This window comes from Mus caroli, unplaced genomic scaffold, assembly GCF_978045245.1.
Source record: "Mus caroli unplaced genomic scaffold, Mus_caroli_1 scaffold_157, whole genome shotgun sequence".
Taxonomy (NCBI): Eukaryota; Metazoa; Chordata; class Mammalia; order Rodentia; family Muridae; genus Mus; species Mus caroli.
In genome coordinates, this window is record NW_028227412.1 from 201,906 (window position 1) to 225,384 (window position 23,479).

General features: G+C 41.8%; 1 long non-coding RNA gene across 1 annotated transcript in view; it reads right to left on the reverse strand.

Annotated features, from left to right (window-relative positions):
- Window positions 1-21,220, reverse strand: part of LOC146999641 (uncharacterized) — a 59,087-nt gene extending 37,867 nt beyond the window's left edge. Inside the window, exons 1-3 of the long non-coding RNA XR_015046469.1 lie at window positions 21,163-21,220; window positions 13,919-14,019; window positions 9,157-9,197 (exon numbers count right to left, since the gene is read on the reverse strand). This is a non-coding gene — a long non-coding RNA (uncharacterized LOC146999641). The remainder of the gene's footprint in view (window positions 1-9,156; window positions 9,198-13,918; window positions 14,020-21,162) is intronic.
- Window positions 21,221-23,479: the final 2,259 nt, after the last annotated feature.

The following is a 23,479-nucleotide window of genomic DNA, read 5'->3' on the forward strand; positions in this document are numbered from 1 at the left end:
CATTACTCATTTTGGGAAAGAACCTCATATGCTAATTGTGCCTTATATCTCTGCTCAAGTTCAAACCCTGGCAGCAACAACTAATAATTGGGCAGTCTTGGTTGCCTCCTATTCAGGACAAATTGATAATCATTATCCAAAACATCCAATCTTACAGTTTGTCTTAAGCCAAGCCATAGTGTTTCCAGTAATGACAGCCAAACACCCACTTGGGGATGGGGTGGTGGTGTATACAGATGGATCCAAATCTGGCATAGGTGCATATGTAGTAAATGGCCAAGTAACATCCAAACAATATAATGAGACATCACCCCAGGTTGTAGAGTGTTTAGTGGTACTGGAGGTCCTTAAAACTTTCCCGGGACTGCTCAATATTGTATCTGATTCCTTATATGTGGTTCATGCAGTTAATATGCTTGAAGTTGCTGGTTTAATTAGACCCTCTAGCAAGCTTGCTCACATTTTTCAGCAAATTCAGTCTGCCTGTTACATAGAAGACATCTTGTTTATATTACTCATGTCAGGGCTCATTCTGGCCTTCCTGGCCCCATGTCTCATGGAAATGACTTGGCAGACAAAGCCACTAGAATTGTGGCTGCTGCTCTGTCCTCGCAGGCAGAGGTTGCAAGGGAGTTTCATAAACGCTTCCACATGACGGCTGAAACTTTGCCCCGCCATTTCACTTTAACCAGGAAAGAAGCTCATGACATTGTCACCCAATGTCAAAATTGTTGTCAATTTTTGCCTACTCCTCATGTAGGGGTAAACCCCCGAGGCATCAGGCCATTACAGGTCTGGCAAATGGTTGTCACTCATATTTCCTCCTTTGGAAGAAATCAATATTTACATGTTTCCATTGAAACCTGCTCTGGTGTTATGTTTGCTACACCTTAAACAGGTGAGAAAGCCTCTCATGTTATACAGCACTGTTTAGAAGCGTGGAGTGCTTGGGGCAAGCCCACCATCCTTAAAACTGATAATGGGCCAGCATATACCTCTACTAAATTTCAGCAATTTTGTCATCAAATGGATGTCACTCACCTGACTTGCCTTCCTTATAATCCTCAAGGACAAGGCATTGTGGAATGTGCCCACCGTACACTCAAGTCTTATTTTATAAAACAAAAAGGGGGAGTTGATGAGACTCTGCCCTCAGTGCCAAGAGTAGCTGTCTCCATGACACTCTTCACACTTAATTTTTTGTGTCTTGATGAGCAAGGTCTCTCTGCAGCTAATCGACATAGCTCAGACCCTGATGAACCAAAAGAAATGGTGAAATGGAAAGATGTCTTATCTGGTCTGTGGAAAGGTCCAGATCCTATTTTAATAAGATCCAGGGGAGCTGTCTGTGTTTTTCCACAGAGTGAAAACAACCCATTTTGGGTGCCGGAACAACTCACCCGCAAGATATTAATCAAGGATGGTGTGGAAGATGCTGATCTCCCGAGGATTTCTTCTGATTCTGACAATGCTGAACTCGTCTCAGGTTCCTAGTATGATGGGCGAGCAGAGATGGGCCATTCTTTTGGCTTTCCCTAAACCAATGCCAGTTCGCCATGATGCTATAGTTTTTCCAAAATTCTTTACTACTAATAAAAAACTGGATTTACCATATTTGCCATTTGACCCTTTACAGGTCTCATTAGGAGAAAATTGCTCCCTCCAAGAACAGGGTTCCCTATATTTTCAATTATCGCAAAAGGGGGACTGTATTCAGCTCAGTATTCGTATGTTAGGATCATTTAAGGATAGTGGGACTGTAAATCTCACCCAAACCCGAGGAAAAGGAAATAATAGTATTATTCATGTTACATGGTTTTGGTGGCAATCGACAGTCTGGCTAAACGGTACATTCCTGTCTCCCAATTGGAATGAGACGGAGCGTCCTTGTCAACCCAGAATTGCTCCCCATTGTGGTGGAGAGGATGAAGGGGAGTTGCCACCATGGTCAGACTGCCAGTCGTCTGTAGCCAGATGGATTGATGATCACAAATATTTTACCTTCTCCCCCAATATGTTGTTTCGGACTGAAGAAGAGTTTGTAATGAGAACGGGCCTCTTTTTGCAGGACCACAGAATGAGCCCGTACCACTAATGGCTACTTTGTGGGATTAATGGAAGCTGTACAGATCTTAATCCCCTTGTTTTCTTAAAAGGAGGTGCCGTAGGAAAGGCCATTTACACTGGTGTCTCCAATTATACCAGGATTGGGGTAGATGGACAACCAACGAGATATGTAATTCATACTGAAGAGATCTCTAGTTTAAATAAGACACAGATTAATCAAACCATCTATATATCGACTCCAGTATGTGTCTATCCTCCCCTTTTGTTTATTTTGTCTAATGATTCATTTGAAAACTGTGTAAATGATTCCTGTTGGATTTCTCAATGTTGGGATGCAACAAAGGACACCCGCATCATGGTGGCCCGGATCCCACGTTGGATCCCTGTTCTGGTGGAAACACCCTCCACCTTATCCCTGTTTCGACAAAAAAGAGATTTTGGCATTACTGCTGCTGTGATCAAAGCAATTTCAGCCAGTGCAGTTGCTGCTACAGCTGCAGGGTTCGCTATGGCTGGTACGGTCCAAATAGGCACAAAATTAAATCAGCTTTCAGTCGAAGTGACTGATGCCATCAATGTCCAAACTTCTGCTAGTGCCCAGTTGAAGGGAGGGCTGATGATTTTGAACCAGCGCCTTGATCTGGTTGAGGAACAGATAGGCGTCCTATACCAGTTGGCCCAGTTGGGTTGTGAAAGAAAATTGGGTGCTTTGTGTATTACCAGTGTTCAATATGAAAATTTTACTCGTGCAGCTAATCTGTCTAGACAGATTTCCTTGTATCTTGCAGGAAATTGGTCTGAAGGGTTCGATGAGACTCTTGAGGCCCTGAGGGCGGCAGTTTTAAGGATCAACTCGACTCGAGTGGACCTGTCATTGACAGAGGGCCTCTATTCCTGGATTTCATCTGCATTTTCTTGTTTTAAGGAATGGGTGGGGGTAGTTTTATTTGGTGCTGCCATCTGCTGTGGGCTTGTGTTCATGCTCTGGTTGGTCTGCAAGCTCAGAGCCCAACAAAAACATGACAAGGTCATCATTGCTTTCGGCCATTGAACAAGGGGCCTCCCCCGAAATCTGGTTATCTATGTTGAAATAATTAATGTTGTGGTGATAAGTTTAGGAACATCATGATCAGCCCTTGCACACCACTGAGGTCTCCTCATTGCACGTGGTAGGGTGGTCTTGGATCCTCATCACATTTTGCTTTGGCTAGCCTCTGATATAGAGTTCGCCGTAGGCCAATTCTAACCATAGCATAAGTACTGTGGTATCCAGAGACAGACCAACCTAAGACATGGGACCTGGTGGAGATAAGGTTTCCCTATGACGGGTAAGGCTGTAGCATTAGAGGAATGACCTAAAACAGGAGCCACAGCTGATATGCAGATCAACAACTCAGGCCTAGACTAGCCTTGCTTTAGTAAAACAAACTTTTGCTTTAATAAAACAAAAAGGAGGAGATGTTGAGAGCCGTGAGCAGTCGCCATTACAAGATGGCGCCGGCTTCCACTGCGCCTAAGTGGTAAACAAGCAATGTGCGCAGGTGCAAGAGTGAATTCGTGCCAAGTCACTGCCCGTCCAGGGGTGTAGCAATGAGGCGATGGGCGAGCAACAAATCAGGTGCTGACACGCCACACTAAGGTGTATATAAGCAGCACCATTTTCTGGGGTTCGGGGTCTTCCTCCTGATGAAGCAATAAAGCTTTGCTGCAGAAGAATCCAGTTGTCCAAGTGTGTTCTTGCTGGCGAGACATTAGCTTGGGACAGTTTACTTTGTAAATGAAAGTTCAGAAAGATCAAATGTGTGTCACACAGCAAATTAGGAGGCACTGGACACTGGACCCTCTGCCTCATGAATTCACATTTTTCTTTCCCACCTGCCAGTAATTTGAAGCCCGTGTTGTGTATTTTGGGAAACACCCTGAGAGTCATCATTAGGGAGGTCAAGGCATTCTTTTGGGGGTTGTATTCTGGCCCGGAGGTTGTGCTCCAGATTTCACAAAGCTGTTGACCATGCAGGTCATGACATCATAGGCGTCTTCATCCTGTGCTCTGATTTGCATTCACTTCAATTTGAGGTAAGTAGGAGGTTAAATATCCAATTGTGAGACGTTCCTTTTTCTTTTAATCAATAAAGACCAAGTCTTATAATGTTTGTTTTGTCTAAACTCTTCCCTAAAGTTATCCAATAGCTAGCACATCTGTAGTTTTATATTTTATATTTTTATTATTTTATAATCATCAGATAATTCATTAATTTATTAATTGTGGTTCTTCAGAACTTCTTAAATAACTACTTGTTAAGCCTCTTACATGTGGAAGCCAAATTATGCCCCTCGCCAGAGTCCAAAGAATAAAGCTGTAGAGTTTTTGGAATTTTTCCAAGGGAGCACAGCAGTGTGAATCCATGAGTGCATGTGACATGAAAGAAGTCCCTACATATGTGTTGCCTCCATGAGAACTGCTGTTTGGCACGATAAGCTTCTTCTAAATCCACTGTGCTGTGATAGTGTGACTAAACTGTGTACATATGTTACATTTTTATCACAGACTCTTTGTATCTGATGATAAGGCTGGCTGAGTGCAGTGGTTTAGAGTAGGATGAAAGCTGAGTTGTTCTGAAAGAAAATGAGATTTTGTATCTTGTGATTCATGTAAAAGCTTTGTCTATGAACCTGTGGCCTGGGGCCGAGAACAAAGCAGAACAGACAGGGCTGTTGTTAAGACATTCCTAAGAACAACTTGATTGTACAAGCAGGGCTATCTTGTCTGGGTCAACACCACCTGGCCGGAACCTCCCCTCTGTCTACTGCCCCTTGACACCGGGTAAAGTCATACATCAACTGGTTGCTATGTGAACAAAGATAAGACCCCAGTCCACAGGAACAAAGTCCTGTTGCCCTGTAATCTTTCTGTTAATCTTTAAATAAGCCAATAGTGTGTCACTATGCTGAATTCCACACCCCTAAGCCCCTTACCCCATAAAACCCCCTAGCTTTCAAGTCTCATGGCCGACATCTGTTATCTCCTGTGTGGGATGCATGTAGGTCCGGAGCTCCGTAATTAAACGTCCTCATGTAATTACATCAAGAGATGGTTCTTCGTGATTTTTTGGGTGCACACCAAATCAGGAATTGGGTGGGGGTTTCCCCACTAAGTTCTTTCAGTTCAAACAGACTTAACTATGTACAATCTGTACACAACCTCTCCTCTATTTTTCTTATTTTAACCCCATTCTCTTGTTTTCTAAATAGAAAGAAATCCTGTCTTCTGCTTAAACCCCAGCTAATCAAATCTGTTACCTTAGAAGCTTCTTTTGGGATGGTACCCCCTGTGATGGTTAAATCTGTTTGTCACTTTAAGTAGTTTGAAACACACTTGAACTGGTCCCCATGAGTCTGTGAGGGAATTTCCAGAAACAACTGGAACATGACTCAGGAAGGAGTAGGATGGTGCCCACTACACAGGCAACATCCTTGGATGGAGTGGATACGGAAAGAGTGGAGAAGCTTGCACAGGAGTCTAAGTTCTGTTCACCTGCACTGGGGTCTGAATCTGCTGCTCCATCACCCATAGCCACCTGACTTGAGTATGTAGCATGGTCTCAGACTTCTGATCCCATCCCCAGCTTTCAGGCTTCACTATAAATTGGTACTGCAACTCCAGTCTGTCTTTTTCTGAGGTTTCCTGAGCCTTGAACCTAGTTGCTGTGATTTAGCCTAGATCTCATGCCTAGAGTTAGTCACTAAAGGACCCCTCACCCTCTCAAGTATATGTCAGTCTCATCAGGACTCCATGTTTGGAGAAAGTGGAGAAGGGGAAAACCTGATCAAAATACATTGTATGAAAATTAAAAAATAAAAACAAAAAGACACAGCTGTCTCGGAAGGCGAGAATCCTCTATTAATTTAGGAATTCTTGGATTGATCAGGTACACACAGTGATATAAGTCTAGGCAGAGGGAAAATTGGTTTCTCAGCAAGAGGAGTGAAGTGAGTCACTTGGTGGCTTCAGCTTAAGTGGAAACTTAAACAAAGGAACACAGGGGCAGGCTCAGCTCACAGGGATCCCCTGCTCTGAAATGAGTGAGGATGGCTGTCCTGAGGCAGAGAGCCAGGTTAAAGCTAAAGCTGCCTGCTTCTTACAAGCTGGTAATCAAAGAATAGTATCTTAAAGCTTGGTTTAGTTGTTCTTAAAGATAGAAGGGAATACAAATTTTGTCGGGAATTCTTCCTGGGGTTTGGACTGATTTGAAAGAGCTGCTCACAGGCGCTGGGAGACCTTGCTGTGCAAAGATAGGCTACTTGAAGAAAGGCAGAGGCAGACAGTAAAAGGCTGCTGGCCTCCAAAAAGCAGAGAAAAGAGAGAGATAAGGAAATTTGATTTAATTGTTTTTAGGGACAGAAGGGAGTATAATGGTAATCATTTAAGTATACAGAAATATTAAGCTCCAGAGAAGAGAGATTGAGTGAAAAAATGCTTTAGAAGATTTGAAAAGGTCCTGCTAGGATATACTCATTTTTTTTTTTTAAAGTGGGCTTCACATGAATTCTGGGATTCCTGGCATGACAGATTAGAAGCTTAAGAAAAGGCTTATACAGTAAGCAGAAGGGAATTTAATTACAGATATCAAAATATTGAGGCATTAGATCTTAAAAAATTAGACTGAAGTAAGGGGATAGAGTGCCTAGCCTATCTCAGACAGTAGAAATTTAGGCCTTGAGAATTATATAAAAAGGAAGCTTGGAAATAGGCTCATATAGTAAGTAGACAGAGATCTTTTTTTGGTTTTGTTTTGTTTTGTTTTGTTTTCTAAGACAGGGTTTCTCTGTGTAGCCTTGGCTGTCCTGGAATTCACTCTATAGGCCAGGCTGGCTTCAAACTCAGAGATCTGCCTGCCTCTGCCTCCCAAGTGGTGGGATTAAAGGCATGTGCCACCATGCCCGGTGACAGAGACCTTAAATAAATAATTTAGGCCTTGATCTCATGAAGGTTGGGGCAGGGCAGTACAAACACTGTACTGGATTTTTGTGTTTTCAGTTTTGTATTTTGTTTGTGTTTTTTATTTTGTTGTTTGTTCTTTGTTTGTGGTTATGATTTTGTTGTTTGTTGTTTTTTTCTGTCTGTCTGTCTGTTTGTTTGTTTTTTGTATTTTTGTTTTTTTGTTTGGTTTTATCTGCCTGGCCCTAACCCACTGACTGTTTTCCTTTCTTCATTTGCAAACCTTGGCCATTGTCAAATTCCAATCCTATAGTCCTTTTTTGAACTATTTCTGAAAGGAATGCTCATCACGGTGCCATTTCCTGTTGAAGACCAGGAGGGACATCAGCAGGAAGAGGCAGAAGCCCTTCACTAGCATCTCTAATGACAGAGTTGTGTGCTGTTAAATTGAAGCAGGGGATAGTGGTGTGGGGTTTTTTGTTGTTGTTTTTGTTATGTTTTCATATTTTTTAAAAGCTTGAAAATAATATGAGAAATGAAAATAAGTTGCACAGACTGCTGCTATTCTGCACAACCATACTCTGCTGGACCTCTACAGGATGTAGAACTGCAGCCAAACTACTGACTGGACTCCAGACCAGTAAGAAAAGCACCATGGTCATTTAAAGACTCATCCTTTCCCAGACCTGCCTTAGTTTTGGAAGTTGATTTGAAGTAACTATAATGGCAAAAGTCCATTTCTTTTTTTTTCCTTTTGTTTTTTTTTTAATTAGGTATTTATTTCATTTACATTTCCAATGCTATCACAAAAGTCCCCCACCCACTCCCCCACCCACCCACTCCCACTTCTTGGCCCTGGCGATACCCTATACTGAGGCAGATAAAGTTTGCATGACCAATGGGCCTCTCCAAAAGTCCATTTCTATCTCAGGTCTCATTGAATACAAACCCCATCTATTGCTGTATTGAATTGGTTTTTTTTTTTGAAAAGTTCCAATTAATTTAAATTTTTTTTCTTAAAAAGTTTTGGCATATGTTAAGACGAAATTGAATTTTTTTCCCATTAGATTAATATTCCCACTGTGGAAAATTGGGTATTTAGTATTTATGGTTGAAACCACCAGTTATGTAATAATCTAATTTCAAGTGATTATTTGTATTTAACTTTTCTACTCATTATTTTATGGTTGTGTTTATGCAATTTTTACTTAATAAAGTTTAAAGTTATTTAAACATTTTACAAGATCTGATGTCTCCTGTTTCTTTTATGGCATAGTAATAAAACCTGGTTTGTGAGGTGACCTGAGAAGCAGGTGTTGAAGGTGTGACTCACCAGCTTAAGCCTTAGATACATTGTCCACACCAGTGATTGTTACTCTGTTCTGGGCCTCTGCAGTGGAGTTAGAATGTTCCAGAGAGCATCCACTCCTTTAGAGTGGTTTGTAGAGGGAGAATATATGTGCAGCTCAGTTGAGCTGTGTCCAGCTGAGCTGTAAAGTAGGATCAATGGAGAAATGTATTGACATACAAGGGGCTACTTGTCTTTGAGGCTACTCTGCATTACTGAAAATGGGAAGTCAGGCAGGTCCACTCTTGACCCCTACCACAGACTGATACACACACTGGAAAAGGAAACAGTATCTTCATACTTTGTACCAGATTTAGGGCTAGAAAACTGGACCAGATTTAGGGCGAGAAAACGTCTCAATTCTCTTTTGTCTATAGCAGCTTGAGGATGTATAGAAAGGACAACACAGAGTTAGGGGAATGGCTCAGTTGACCAAGTACTTGCTAATAAGTGTAAGGATCCAAGTTGCACCCAGGGCCCCATTAAGAGAAGCCATGATGGGTGGCCGTGAGCTGGAAGAGCCCAGGTCCTTTATGGCAGAGTGGTTTTCCATCTTATCTCTTTCCTCCTGCCCAACTTCTCCCTTGGGAGTATCTTTTTTCCTAATCAGTCATTCTTGCCTTTTCTGCAAGTATAAATCTGTAATTGATTCCTTGAGGACAGAAGATCCTCGAAATCCTCTCGAAGGTCTTCTGAACCTTGCTATCATCCAATATCAGTAGTGTCTATTTTCAAATGCTTAATGTGTATGTGGAGAGATGGCTGACAAACCTGAAGCTAGGTGGTAGATGGGAGAGCTTACCAACATATGATGTGTGAGTCTAAGTGTTCAGTCATCAGCACCTGCAAAAGGAAGAAAAACAGAGTTTGAAACGGTAATGCATACATATCAAAAGAAGTTTTTTCATTGTCAAACTGATAATTAATAAAAACTACAAACTAAGTTTTATCAAGAAAAAAATACAATGTATCAATAGACATACCATCTAATATATAAGCACTTAATAACTAAACGAAGTAAGGCTACAAATTTGGGGGGAGGCGCAGTCTCTAGAGAGATGGCTCAGCAATTAAGAACAGTGACTGTTTTTCCAGAGGACATTGGTTCAATTCCCAGCACCCACATGTCACAGCTCTCTGTACCTCTAGTCCCAGGAGATCTGACACCCTCTCAAAGACATACATGCAGGCAAAACACAAACCAATGCTCCCACAATAAAAATGAATTATAATTAAAAAGGCTGAGCATCTTAATTTATTTAGAAACCAGTCAATTATGAAGAAACCACAGAATAAATGTGTGTCTACACAAAAAAGCAAACATTGCAGAGAGTTTTGAGCTAAAAATGAGAAAATTACAAAGACAAAACACAAGAGTATCTAAAGCTTTATTTCATCCTTGACCAAGGAATCATTGAGAAGAGTGTTGTTCAGTTTCCACGTGAATGTTGGCTTTCTATCTTTTATGTTGTTATTGAAGATCAGCCTTAGTCCGTGGTGATCAGATAGGATGCATGGGATAATTTCAATAATTTTGAATCTGTTGAGTCCTGTTTTGTGACCAATTATATGGTCAATTTTGGAGGAGGTACCATGTAGCATTGAGAAGAAGGTATATCCTTTTGTTTTAGGATAAAATGTTCTGTAGATATCAATTAGATCCATTTGTTTCATAACTTCTGTTAGTGTCCATGTGTCTCTGTTTAGTTTCTGTTTCCAGGATCTGTCCATTGGTAAGAGTGGGGTGTTGAAGTCTCCCACTATTATTGTGTGAGTTGCAATGTGCGCTTTGAGCTTTACTAAAGTTTCTTTAATAAATGTGGCTGCCCTTGTATTTGGAGCATAGATATTCAGAGAAAGCATTTGACAAAATCCAACACCTCTTCATGATAAGAGTTTTGGGAAGATCAGGAATTCAAGGCCCATACATAAACATAATAAAAGCAATCTACAGCAAATCAGTAGCCAACATTAAACTAAATGGAGAGAAACTCGAAGCAATCCCACTAAAATCAGGGACTAGACAAGGATGCCCACTTTCTCCCTACCTATTTAATGTAGTACTTGAAGTTCTAGCCAGAGCAATTCGACAAGAAAAGGATATCAAGGGGATACAAATTGGAAAGGAAGAAGTCAAAATATCACTCTTTGCAGATGATATGATAGTATATATAAGTGACCCCAAAAATTCCACCAGAGAACTCCTAAACCTGATAAACAGCTTCAGTGCAGAAGCTGGATATATAATTAACTCAAATAAATCAATGGCCTTTCTCTACACAAAGGATAAAAGGACTGAGAAAGAAAGTAGGGAAACAACACCCTTCACAATAATCACAAATAATATAAAATACCTTGGTATGACTCTAACTAAGGAAGTGAAAGATCTGTATGATAAGAACATCAAGTCTCTGAAAGAAGAAATTGAAGAAGATCTCAGAAGATGGAAAGATCTCCCATGCTCATAGATCGGCAGGATTAATATAGTAAAAATGGCTATCCTGCCAAAAGCAATCTACAGATTCAATGCAATCCCCATCAAAATTCCAACTCAATTCTTCACTGAGATAGAAAGGGCAATTTGCAAATTCATCTGGAAAAATAAAAAACCTAGGATAGCAAAAACTATTCTCAACAATAAAAGAACCTCTGGGGGAATCACCATGCCTGAACTAATGATGTACTACAGAGCAATTGTGATAAAATCTGCATGGTACTGGTACAATGACAGACAGGTAGATCAATGGAATAGAATTAAAGACCTAGAAATGAACCCACACACCTATGGTCACTTGATCTTTGACAAGGGAGCTAAACACATCCAGTGGAAAAAAAGACAGCATTTTCAACAAATGGTGCTGGCACAACTGGCGGTTATCATGTAGAAGAATGCGAATTGATCCATTCTTATCTCCTTGTACAAAGCTCAAGTCTAAGTGGATCAAAGACCTCCACATAAGACCAGAGACACTGAAATTAATAGAGGAGAAAGTAGGGAAAAGCCTCGAAGATATGGGCACAGGGCAAAAATTCCTAAACAGAATAGCAATGGCTTGTGCTGTAAGATCAAGAATTCACAAATGGGACCTTATAAAATTGCAAAGCTTCTGTAAGGCAAAAGACACTGTCAATAAGACCAAAAGGTCACCAACAGATTGGGAAAGGATCTTTACCAATCCTAAATCTGATAGTGAACTAATATCCAATATATACAAAGAGCGCAAGAAGCTGGACTCCGGAAATTCAAATAACCCCATTAAAATGGGGTTCAGAGGTAAACAAAGAATTCTCAACTGAGGAATACTGAATGCTGAGAAGCACCTGAAAAAATGTTCAACATCTTTAATCATCAGGGCAATGCAAATCAAAGCAACCCTGAGATTCCACCTCACACCAGTCAGAATGGCTAAGATCAAAAATTCAGGTGACAGCAGATGCTGGCAAGAATGTGGAGAAAGAAGAACACTCCCCCACTGCTGGTGGAATTGCAAGCTTGTACAACCACTCCAGAAATCAGTCTGGAGTTTCCTCAGAAAATTGGACATAATACTAGTAGGAAGGTCCAGCAATACCTCTCCTGGGCATATACTGACAAGATGTTCCAACTGGTAATAAGAACACATGCTCCACTATGTTCATAGCAGCCTTATTTATAATAGCCAGAAGCTGGAAAGAACCCAGATGTCCCTCAACAGAAGAATGGATACAGAAAATGTGGTACATCTACACAATGGAGTACTACTCAGCTATTAAAAAAAATGGATTTATGAAATTCTTGGACAAATGGATGTATCTGGAGGATATCATCCTTAGTGAGGTAACCCAATCACAAAAGAAGTCATTAGATATGCACTCACTGGTAAGTGGATATTAGCCCAGAAACATAGAACACCCAAGATACAATTTGCAAAACACAAGAAAATCAAGAAGAGGGAAGACCAATGGGTTGATACTTCATTCCTCAGAATAGGGAACAAAATACCCATGAAAGGAGTTACAGAGACAAAGTTTGGAGCTAAGATGAAAGGATGGATTATCCAGAGAATACTGCATCCGGGGATCCATCCCATAACCAGCCACCAAACCCAGACACTATTGCATATGCCAGAAAGATTTTGCTGAAGGGACCCTGTTATAGCTGTCTCGTATGAGGCTATGCCAGTGCATGACAAATACAGAAGTGGATGCTCACAGTTATCTATAAGATGGAACACAGGGCCCCCAATGGAGAAGCTAGAGAAAGCACCCAAGGAGCTGAAGGGATCTGCACGCCTATAGGTAGAAAAAAAATATGAACTAACCAGTACGCCCAGAGCTTGTATCTCTAGCTGCATATGTATCAGAAGATGGCCTAGTCAGCCATCACTGGAAAGAGAGGCCATTTAATATTGCAAACGTTATATACCCCAGTACAGGGGAATGCTTGGGCCAAGAAGCGGGAGTGGGTGGGTAGGGGAGCAGGGCGGAGGGAGAGTATAGGAAACTTTTGAGATAGCATTTGAAATGTATATAAAGAGGATATCTAATAAAAAAAAGAGCGTCTAAAGAAGAAAAATGGATCAGAAATTACAAAGAAGAGAGAGTGGTATATTTGGTGCTGCTTAGAAATTTAAAATTGACGTGTATCTAAAGACAGGTATCCTAAAGATGTCTAAAGACGTGTATCCTAATCCAGGATGGTGGCAAACATCCTTAGTCCCAGCCGATGTAGGAAAGTCAGACTTTGAGGCCAGCCTGTTGTACAGAGTGAGTTTCAGGGCAGCAAGAGCTACAAAGGAAGACCCTGTCTTGAAAATTAAAAAGAAAACAAACAAACAAAAAACCCAATAACTCCAAAACCCCAAAAGGCATGCAATTAAAATGCAATCAATATCAAAATTCATAGCAATTGTGACTGAAAAATCTCTATTGTCATACAGTGAGGATGGAGATCTCATAAAACTCAGTAAAATGCTAAGACCTTCCCCTCCCCGAGACAACGAAGAAAAATACACAATTGATGAGTAATATGTAAATAGTCTATAAGCATGGGAAAATATAAACAAAACCAGAACAAAGCAATGCTTTTCAACCTATACACAGATACGTGTTATCAAACACTTAAAACCATCTGTAGATTTATTTTCTGTGTAGAAGTGTTTTGGCTGCATGTATGTCTGTGTACCACTTGGAAGACTGCTACCCTCACAAGTCAGAAGAGGGTGCTGGAACCCTTGGAACTGGAATTATGGGTAGCTGCCATCTGATCCCCAGGTTCTGGAAACCAAACCTGGTTCCTGTGCAAGAGCCACAAGTGATCTTAACTGTAGAGCCAACTCTCCAACACCTCCCTCCCATTTTAAAACCATTTTTAAAGAATGCACTTGAAAATGCTAAGCTAAGGAACCGGGGATATAGCCTAGTGGCAACATGCTTACCCAGCATGCATAGAGCCCTGGGATTGGTCCTTAGCACACATGAACCAGGCATGGCTGTGCATTCCTACAAATCCAGCCCTGGGGAGGCAGGGCCAGGGAGATCACAAGTTAAAGCAATCCTCAGGAACACAGAAGTCTGAAGCTAACCTGGGGTACATGTGTGTGTGTCTCCCTGAGTTTTCAATCTGCAACAATACTGCTATTGATCCAAATACTGCCCACAAATCCAAAGTCAGTAGTGCCAGGAGCTGGAAGACACGAAGGATATTTTTACAGAAAGCATCAATGGCACAACTGTGTTCTGATGTCCCAAAATAACTTAAATTGAAGCTATTTCTCATACCCTGTGTTGCCAATGCCATTAACACTCTATTAGACTACTAGAGGTGTCTAATATTTAAGACCCTGGCTATACCCAATGCCTAATGGACCAGAAAGAGTATCTGGATTGTTGGACTGAAGGACCTGAAACCCAAAAATCTGTCAGGATATTTCAATAATCAAGAAACATCTGGAAACCTGCTGACGTCTCTATTCCCAGGATAAGTCCCTGAGAACCTTTCCATTGAAACCAAAGACTGCAATGCTATTAATAGCATCATCTGTGCAAAACAGCACTGAGGCCTGGCAGCTTAAGAGACCCAGGGATGGGTACCATTGCTGGGATACAAAGCTGTTCCTTTAAAATGTTTGTGGATGTTCCATTCCACAGGGAGCATGTAGCAGACAGCCAAGCTCAGTAAGAAGATGAAGTTTCCAAACAGTGGTTGTATTGCAGATGGCTCGTTCCTTCACAGGACAACTCATCATGCTCATGTGGTGTGCCATCGATGTAGCTGGCCTTCAGTAAAGGCAATGCAGCCTTTGGAAGAGCAAAGTGGGCCTAGAAGAGTAGACATGCTGTTACAGTTATGATCGACATGCTCTAGATGCTTGGAGTCTCTACAATACAATCAGTCCCTCATCCTTTTGGAATTTTCCATCATGAGTTTCATTGAGGCTAAGTAGTGACCTGGGCAGTGATCATTACTGGGCCTGAAAATCCAGCACACTACTGGCCCTGGGTGGATAAAGAGCTTGCTATGCAAGCATGAGGACTTGAGTTTGGATCCTTAGCATTTGTGTGAGAAGCCAGGCGTGGCAGCAATGAGTGGAGTCCCAGGATTGGGAGGCAGAGATATGGTCAGACAACCTAGTCAGTCAGTGAGCTCCAGGTCCAATGCACAAGGCAAACAAACATACACTCAGGCCACACACATGAGATAAAAGCAAATAAATCTTTAGAAACAAAGAGCAAGATGAAACCTCAAAAAGGGACAATTACATGTCTTGTAAAAGAGCTTATTTTAAAGCAGGACATCGTGACCTCTGCCTCTAATCCCAGCATCCAGGACGAAACAACAAAAATGAAATGAAAGAAAACTGGGCTGCTGAGATGGCCTAGCAGTTAAGGGCGCTTGCTGCTCTTCTGGAGGATCCTGGTTCAGTTCCCAGCACCCACCTGCTCACTCACAACTGTCTCAAATCCAGCCCTTGAGGAGCTGATGAGCTCTTCTGGACTCTGTGTATAAACACATACAGCGAGAAAACACCAGAAACATGAAAACCACAAATAAATTACAAAAATATGAAACAGACTCAGAGGAGATGGCTCAGCAGTATTCACCCTTAACTGTACATTTTTGTGCAGTTTTACTCCATGTAATGAAAATGTTCTACTGTAGATATCTATTCCTTTGCAATGAGGAACAACTATTTAAAAAACGACTCTGCAAATGACTCTTTATTATCTATCTTGTGTTTGGTCAAACAACTTTGCCAAAATATGATCTCCGCTCCCTGATTAGGACACAAACATGCTTTCAAGTACAGAAAAGTGAGTACAATCTTCTGCTTGCTTACACAGATCAATACTCTCTGCAGTGCTCCCCCAAGGATATGCCATTCACACTGTATGGGGTCCTTGGGAATAAAGCAAGGTCTGCAGCAGATCTTGCTGATGCAAACATACCTTAATGCTATGTTTACTGCAGCTCACACACTAGGATATAAGAGGAGCCTGTCAAAACCATTGTGCAGTAGCTTTCCTTGATATTTGTCCTGATTTAAAATCTGCCTGCTTTGAAAATTCTTTTCCCTCTCAACATCAAAGTCAGATCTGGGTTCAAAGTTTGCATGCTCTAACTCTCAAGCAGTAATAGCCTGAAACCTATACACTCTGGCACCAGACATGCTTTGTCTACAAGGAATCTGCTTACTCAGCTCTGCCTTCTGAGAGTTTATGTCACCCTCTGACATTGGGAGCAATGTTACTGTATGTTCATTGAAATCAAAATACCAAACTGACATGAGATAGATTGATGCTGGTTAAAACAAGTGACGAACTGTAAGTCATCCAGAGGCTTGTGAAGTTACTATATTACAGTTAGAACAGAGGTTGATGTAGTTAGCATATCACAGTTAGACCAGAGGCTGGTGCAGTTAGTATACTATAGTTAGACAAAAGGCTGGTGTAGTTAGCATTTTATAGGTAGATCAGAGGCTGTGGTAGTTAGCATATTATTGTTAGACGAGAGGCTGTGGTAGTTTGCATATTACAGTTAAACCAGAGGCTTGTGTAGTTAGCATATTACAGTTAAACCAGAAGCTGGTGTAGTTAGTATATTACAGTTCCACTGCTCAGACCTGCTAGGACCAGCAAGGCTGACCAAGGTGACTGACAATCCTTCTCTGCTTTATTAAAATTCTTTGCCTTTACAATTTGCAGTTCCCATCATGCACCTGACACCGAGGCACATCAGCATCCTGAACCCATCAGTGTAGAAAAGGGAACTAAACCCTATTCTGGAAAATCCCAAACCCATCCTTGGATTTCCCATCTTTCCTCACTTAACTCACAATTTTCCCCATTAACATTTTCCCATAAGTTGAGCTTCCCAAAATCCCAAGATGCAACTCCTTCAGGAAACTTGAAACAGGCAGGGCAGAGGGAGTTTTGATCCCAATACTTGGGAGACAGAAGCGTGCATGTCTCTATACATTCAAGGCCAGCCTGGTCTACAGAAATTTTCCAGGACAGCCAATGTTCCATGAAGAAGCCTCGGCTTGAAACATAGTTCCCCACCAAAAACAAACCTGATCCACCCCTGGGGTGGGATCCTTTGTCCTGTAACAGTCTTCACCCAAATTGCGAACTTTATCTGGTCTCTGAAGTCTTTCTTTGATGGAGACAGGGAATACTGGAAAGAGATTTCTATATGGTTTCTAACTTTATGGTCTTCCCAGTCTACACCACACATATACCATCTATGAAAAGTCACTGAAAGTACAGGGTCTAAACTGAAACAGTAAAAATAGCAATCTACAAAGGACACACATAGCCTATTTTGTTCTGAAATGTGTATTTTCAAGGATTTGATTGTTGGTTTTTAATTAATTAATTAATTAATTAGTTTATTGAGAAAGGGTGTCTTTATGTAGCTCTGGCTGTTCTGGAACAGTTATGTAGACCAGGCTGGCCTCTAACTCAGAGATCTGCCAGACTCTGTCTCTTGAGTGCTTGGATTAAAGTCGTGAACCATGACCACTTTGCTGAGTTTTTTCTTTAAAAACTTGTTTATTTTTATTCCATATGCTATGATGTTTTGTCTGTGTGAGGGTGTCAGCTCCCCTGGAACTGCAGATATAGACATCTCTGAGCTGCCATGTGAGTGCTGGGAATTGAACACGGATCCTCTGGAAGAGCAGCCAGGTTTCTTAACCCTTGAACCACTCTGTAGCCCTGAAACGTGTATATTTCATAATGGCATTACTGTAAACAGAGAACTGTCGTTACATCAAAGCTGTGTTGATTCATAAGTGATGATCCCTAGATAAAAGGAGATGAAACAGACATCCAGCCTTCAGTGAGAAACAGAAAACCATCAGCTTGGTTACTGCGCCAACAGGCATGCATGCCCTCATCCTTCTCCTCAGGGAATCCAGCAAAGCTTACCCACTTCCAGTTGAACCCAGCTCCAGTTCCCAGCACTCACGTTCAGCCTTAGGGCTCCCCACTCAGTTTGCACCTAAGGTACTCGGAGTGAACCATTTTCTCTGGCTTGGTGTGGCCAGCAGGCTCTGTTACTATCCAATCATCTTGTGTGATTTCACTCTCTGCTGGAGCAGCCAGCAGCTCTTACTCTAGGGGATCTCCCAGCAATCTCCCAAGTACCACTTAGTTTGTGTTAGTATTTTGGTTACAAAGTTATATACCTTCATTAAGTGGGCTCCTGCCACTCTAAACATTCTAATTACATTTTATTCAACTTGATATTTATTAGGCCATAGAATAACACCCTGTTATAACACTAGAGACTCTTGTTTGTTTCTATGTAACTCTGGCTGACTTGAGACTTGCTGGGATTGGCTTTGAACTTGCTGTGATCTTCCTGCTTCTGCTTCTGGGGTGCTAGCATTCCAGGACTACACTTTAATACTGGCTTTTTACAATAAAACTTGCCATAAAACAATTTAGTGGTTGAGAGTCAACTTTTTTTTTTCAGTAAAACAGGAAAAATCCCTGCAATAACTACACTTCCCATAAAGAGAAACAAGTGGTATATTATTAAATGAGCGTGTTTTGTTTTTCTGACACAGGGTCTCACTCTTCAGCCCTGGCTGGCCTAAAATTTGCTATGTAGCTCAGAATTCACAGAGATCTGTGTGCCTTATTCTCCACTTGAATGATGGGACTAAAGGCACATGCCATCAGGCACAGCATAAAATATTCTGATTTTATATGGGTGATAATCAAAATGGTTTATTTCAAATTGACATGTATTCCTATAATATTTCAAAATACAAGACATTGCAAAGTGGCTTAAAAGAAAATCTTAGAGTTAGATATTGAAATGTTATAGAAATTTTTTATATAAATGACGACTAGTTTTAGATTCAAAATGCCATTGAAGGAAGGAATGTGCTAGTCTTGTAATTTCCTTCCTTTCCTTATTTCCTCCCTCCCTCCCTCCCTTCCTTCCTTCCTTTCTTCCTTCCTTCCTTCTAGTCTTCTGTCTTAGGGTTTCTTTTATCGTGAACAGACACCATGACCATGGCAACTCTTATAAAGGAAAACATTTCATTGGGACTGGCTTACAGTTCAGAGGTTTAATCCATTATCATCATGGCAGGAAGCATGGTGGTACACAGACAGACATGATGCTGGAGAAGAAGCCAAGAGTTCTATATCTGCATCAGCAGGCCAGGGGAGAAGAGTACCACACTAGGCCTGGCTTTGAGCATCTTAAACCTCAGAGCCTGTCCCCAGTGACACATTTCCTCCAACAAGGCCACACTTCCTAATAGTGCTGCTTACTCCCTATGAGCCTATGGGTACCATGTTTTTTCAAATCACTGCTCTTTCTTTCTTTCTTTCTTTCTTTCTTTCTTTCTTTCTTTCTTTCTTTGTTTCTTTCTTTCATTTTTTTCATTCTTTCTTTCTTTGATACAGGGTCTCTCTATGTACTCTAGGTTGTAGTGAAACTTCCTATGCAGCCCAGGCTGGCCTCAAACTCATAGAAATCTCTTTTCCTTTGCCTCATGTGTGCCAGGATTAAAAGTGAGCTCTAACATGTCTAATGATGCAACATTCTTAATGGACCAGTCAAGCCTGAAACACCCACATTTGACACAATGAAAAAAAAGGATTATTTTTCTAGACAATAATTATTAACTGTGAACCCAACACTGCCTAGAGGACCTAAAAAAAAAAAAAAAAAGGTCTCAACTGAGTAATTAGCTGTATAAAGCTGGGCTGTGGGCATGTATCTGAGAGCTTGTCTTCATTATCTTAATTGATACAGGAGAGCTTAACCCATTGTGGGTGGCACTATTCCCTGGGCAGGTGGTCCTGGGCTGAACAAGGAAGCTAACTGAGCACGGCTGGAACATCTTTCCTGCAAGGGTCTTCCCTCAGGTTCCTTCCTGCCCTGACTTTATTCAAACATGGATGTGACCTAGACATGTAAGCCAAACACACCTTTTCTTCCCTAGGCTGATGTTGGTCAGTGTTTTATCACAGCAACAGAAAGGAAACTAGGACATGTATGTTTAAGAAGAAGTTAGAATAAGGCAAAAGTAAAATAGGCTATTGGGTTTCTTTGCAAGTTAAAAAAAGAAAATGGAGCCAGGCGTGGTGGCACAACCCTTTAATCCCAGCACTTGGGAGACAGAGGCAGGTGTATTTCTGAGTTCCAGGCCAGCCTGGACTACCAAGTGAGTTCCAGGACAGCCAGGGCTACAAAGAAACCCTGTCTCGAAAAACCAAAATACCAAAAAACCAAACCAAAAAAAAAAAAAAAAAAAAAAAAAACCAGACTTACTCTTTCTTTGAAATAATTCTTCCATACCAATTATATTATATAGCTTATATTTAAACATACCCAGATAAACAATATAGAGGTTCAAAAACAAGTTTTCAAGTACATTTGTTTTTCTTCAGTGCTGGAACTGAATCCAGGACCTCACATATGGGGAGCAAGCACTCTGCCAATTTACAATACCAGCAACAACAAAAAACCTTCCAATTATGAAAACGAAAAAATAAAAACAAAATATCAATTCTAGAGGGATGTAAAGAACATACTTCGAAGCAGAACATGATTATGATTGGCTGCTTCTAGCTGGTAATTTCCAAAGTAAAAACTGTGGCTCAACAAATCTGTCTCACTTTCACATAGCTAGGGCACAAAGCGCCACCTACTAGGAGTTCCTGACTGAATTCGAAAGCTCACTTTTAATTTATACTTGAGGAGTTTAACACCAATGTTTGAAACTTTAAGGGATTTTACAACTCATCGACGTATAGTTATTTGTTTCTTGTTCCCATACAGATAATTTTCATCATTTCCCGTCAGAACCATCCTAGCCTCACCACAAACGTCAGGGCCTCCATATTTCTCTGTTTTTCCACTACCTCTCTGCAACATCCCATCATGCCTTCCATTCCCTCCCACCCTAGGTGCGTCTCCACGTGGGTGCTGAGAACAAAACCCAGGTCCTTTGCAAAAAAAGGTGCTCTTGACCTCGGAGCCAACGCTCCATCCGCCTCCCACACACACTAGGATCCGCACCTTCCAAATCCCAGTGAGGGACTTCAACTCTGACCCCCTGAGCCCCCGCGAGTTTCCGGAGCTCGGCTGGGTGGGTGGGAATGTGGTGCGCTGGGGAGGTATAGATCGCTTTGCTCAGCGCCTGCCCGGAGGGGTAGGGAAAGTTCTGCCCTCCTCCTGTTGCTCCACACTAGGACTCTGCCTGTCCCGCTCCAAGCCCCTCCCTCAATCTAATTGCTCTACACCTGGACTCCGCTTTCTGTGCTCCCAAGCCCCGCCCTTGGCCCAATTACTACAGACCCGGGCTCCGCCTTCATCGTTTCTAAGTTCTGCCCTCATAACTGTTGCTCCCCTCTGGGCTCTGCCTCTCGCGCACCAAGCCCCGCCCTCAGCCTATTTCTCCACATCCGGGCTCTGCCCTCTGGGCCCCTGAGCTCCGCCCTCAGCCTCTGACTTCACACCGAGGCCCCGCCTCCCACGTGCGGGCGCTCCTCTCCCAGGGCTCGCCGGTCCTTCCAGCTGTCCTCCTGTTGCATGTAACCAGCAGTGAACTTTACTGCGTAGGGGTGGGAAGCCGGTGGCTCCGGGCAGCCGTGATAACCCGGCACAGAAGCAGAGTCGCATTTCGGAGCGTCCACCCGTAACGCGGTTTTTCGCACACGGAGCCCGTAGTCCAGGGGAGAGGAGGCCAGAGCGGCCCTGGAGAGGTTGTAGGTGCAGGCGGATCGGCGGTGGAGACCCCGTCGGGCACAGAAAGGCACTGTTAGCCGCACCGAGCTGAACCCCTTTCCCAGACAGTAGAGTCTCCCTTCCCCCTCCGGGGACCTTTACCTGTCACCTCCTGAAGGATCGAACTGGGATTGTCCACTAAAGTGGCCTTAGGCACCATTTGTCTAGAGCACGCTGGCTTGTGACCTCAGAAGCTGCCATGTGGGTGTGGGAATTGAACCCAGGTCTCTGGAAAAACAGCCATTGCTCTTGAGTCATCTCTCCAGCCCCTAGAATATTTATCAAGACATTTCTCATCTGTGCCTTAAAGACTAATAGAACTGTTACTTTTAAGTGTATCTTAAAGGTTATTTTTTTTCCTGGAAGAAAGGTTTATTGCATAAGGAAATCAATAGTGTGAAGGTAATTGAAATATTTTTAATTTATGCAAAACTTTCATGTGTATGAAAGTTTTTCTTTGCTGCATTGTAGTATTCAAGAAGTTCTGGAGATTTTCAGATTTTCAAGATTTGGGACATTTAATCGTTTGGTTTTTTATTTTTTGTTTTCTTTGAAGTTTTTGGTAGTTTTACTTTCTATTACTTTCACATTTGGGGGTGGGGGGCTGTCTCAATATATGGCCTGTACCTGTCTCTAACTCCAAGGCACAAGCAATTCTCCTGCCCCCATCATATGCTGGAATTACAGGATTGTGACTTCATAAATTTTTACCTATATTTTGATAAGATTTTGGATTTATAATTTGATAGTGAAGTGGAATAAGAATTTGGGGACTGTCAAAGACATATATGAGAACTTAGAAGTCTCAAGAGCAGAGTGTTATGGATTGAATTAGGTTCCTTAAAAACTTATATGTTAGCCTGGTACGGTGCCACATATCTATAATCACATCACTTGCAAGATAGAGATATGAGAATTCTTGGATAAGGCCATTCTTGGATATATATATAGTGATTTTGAGGCCTGGCTTGGCTACATGAAACCTTGTTTCATATGTGTGTGTGTGTGTGTGTCAGTCTGTCTGTCTGTATATATACATACATATATATGTGTGTGTGTATATATATGTATATGTGTATATATATATATATATATGCCAAGAAAAATTTTACACTCCCCAATGATATCATATGGCTGCCCTCACAGACTAATACAGCCATTGTCAAGAAAGTAAAATGGCCCAGGTACAGGGTCATTCCAGGTTCTGTCATCCCAGAACCCGGTACAGCAGGGCAAGAGCCTGGGTTACATAATGGCACTACCTGAAGAAGCAAATGGAAAGACAATACAGAAGGCTGGAGAGATGGCTCCCTGGTTAAGAGCTCTTGCTATGCCAGGCATGGTACAGAGTCAGGCTGATCTCTGTGAGTCCAAGGCCAGTAAGTAGAGGGACCCTTTTAACCCCCTTCCAAACAACAACAACAACAACAACAACAACAAGAATCAGCTCCTGTTGCTTTTGCAGAAGACCTAGGTTTGGTCCCCAGCACCGACATGGTAGGTTACAGTCTCTTATAACTACAGATGAAGGGGATCTGATCCCTCTTCTGACCTCCGTGTGCACCACCACACCTGTGAAATCACACAGATACATGCTGGCAAAACACTTGTACACATTAAATCTTTAAAAAGTTTTCTTTTTTAAAAGATAATACAGATTGGGAAAACAATTTGCACATTCTGTCTCTTAGAGTCTGTCTTAAATATATGAATAACTCTAAACTCAACAAAAGACATCCCTATTTAAAAATGAGAAATGAAGCTAGGCAAGTGGCTAAACTCTGTAATTCTAGCTACTGGGGAGGTAGAGGCAGGAAGATCACAAGTTCAAGGCCTGCCTCAGCAACTTAGTGAGACCCTGTCTCAAATTTTAAAAAGGAAAATGAGG